The sequence below is a fragment of the Mustela nigripes genome, chromosome 7 (genome assembly GCF_022355385.1).
Source record: "Mustela nigripes isolate SB6536 chromosome 7, MUSNIG.SB6536, whole genome shotgun sequence".
In the NCBI taxonomy this organism is placed as follows: Eukaryota; Metazoa; Chordata; class Mammalia; order Carnivora; family Mustelidae; genus Mustela; species Mustela nigripes.
The window spans coordinates 67082369-67084154 of record NC_081563.1 but is presented as its reverse complement, the minus strand read 5'-3'; the positions used below and the strand labels follow the sequence as shown (position 1 = coordinate 67084154).

At 55.5% G+C, this 1786-nt stretch overlaps 1 pseudogene; it reads right to left on the bottom strand.

Moving 5' to 3' along the window:
* Window positions 1–990: 990 nt before the first annotated feature.
* LOC132022370 (forkhead box protein H1-like) overlaps window positions 991–1786 on the bottom strand; it is a 2994-nt pseudogene continuing 2198 nt past the window's right edge.

Below are 1786 nucleotides of genomic sequence, written 5' to 3'. Positions count from 1 at the left end.
ACCAGCGGCCTTGCATTTTCATTTTGTCCTGGACCATGCAGATTATGTAACTGGTCTTGGTAAAGGGTGCTTCTCGCTGGTCCAGCCAAATTTGCCATCCAGGTTTTCTTTGTTCAGGTAAAAAGGTTCATATTCTGGTTCAAATCACTATTTAAGCCTCTTTGAACCACCCAAGATACTTTCTTTTTTTCTTCTTCTTCTTGAGATGTTACTCACATACCATTAAACTTCACATTTAAAAGTATACAATTCCATTAAGTTTTTCCCCCCGGTTTTACTGAGATATAATTGACAACATGATTTTAAGTACACTTTCAAATTTGACCGTCTTTTTATTTTTTAAATTTTTAAATAATAATAATAATAATAATTTTTTATTATCTACTCCTTTACTATCTTCCCCACTATGACCACCCAAACCAAGCAGGGTCTTGATTTTCTTTCCCCAGAAAGGTGCTACCTCATTCCCAGGCACATGAGGGAGGAAGGACTTCAGGCTGGAGCCACCATTTGGTTCTCCCTCCCCAAGCCCAAAGCCAGGGAGGGGAAGTGACACTTGGTGACGGATGGATGGAAGGAAGGATAGATGGACAGAGACAGTGGGATCAGGAAGAGGCTACTGCAAGCAAAGTCCTCACTCTTTCCAGTCTTGCCTCTGGGGGTAGGAGAGGCATGACTGACCATCAGGGCCAGGGCGCTGCCTGGGCTGACCCCGACCCTTTGTGGGGTGGTCCAATAAACACGGTGGATTCTCAGCACCCAGGGACCTGGTGTTTCAAGGCTGCTGTGGCCACAGATACCTCTTGGTCCTCTTGGCCTTGGTTCCCAAAAGCCAGTGGTGGCAGGAAGAGGCAGGAGAGGAAAGCAGCCCCTGCTCTGGGAGCCTCACAGACTGTAGAGGAGAGCAGCTAGCCTGGGGTGGAGGCAGTTGGATCCTGGGAGTGGCTAACCACAGATGCTCTGGTTGGGTAGCACCCCCTGGAAGAGCATCTAGATCCCAGAGCAGACCCCCACCCAAGAGGAGGGGGCATGAGTTTCAGGGGCCACCCTCCAGTAGGCTGTGCTGGCTGAAGTTGGGCACTGGGGACAGGATGTAGGTGGTAGTGGAACCAGGGGCATTACCAGTTGGGAGGGTAGACTGGCAGGTAGGAGGCGGGTGCTGCCTCCAAAGTGAGGCTCTGTGACTCCCGCTGGACAGTCCCCCAGGGTCTGCAGTGTCCTGGAGTAAGTGGAGGGGCCAGGCTCTGTGCTCAGGGGAGAGGGATGAGAGCCTGCTGGTGCTCCCTGCAAAGTTTCCCCCTCTGCTTTCCTGGGCCCGCGAAAGGGATAGAGGGGCCACAGAGGCCTCTCAGAGGGCACGGATGGAGTGGGCATCACCTTCTTCCCACTGTGCCCAGTGCCTGCCAGACCTGGGCTGCTCCGTGGCGCCCCCTCCCTGCGGTCCCCTAGCAAACCCTTCATGCTGAAGCCGTCAGTGGGCGTGGGCTGGGGACCGGAGGGCCGCTGGGCCCAACCGAGCAGCGTGGAGGGGCCAGGTCCTGGGCGAAAACTCCCCGCATGCCCCTGCTCTGCCAGAGCCACCACAGGGCCTCAGCCTGTGGTGCGGCCTCAAAGTCTCGACTGGGATCAGGCTTGCGTCCACGCCCCAAGGCTGCCCTTGGCCTGGGTCTCTGAGGGATTTTTAGGCATCTTGCAGAGAATCATGCGTTGGAGGAGAGATTGTGGCGGATGGAATCCTGCCGGCCCTCCCCCCCCCCCCCCCCCCCCCCCCCCCCCCCCCCCCCCC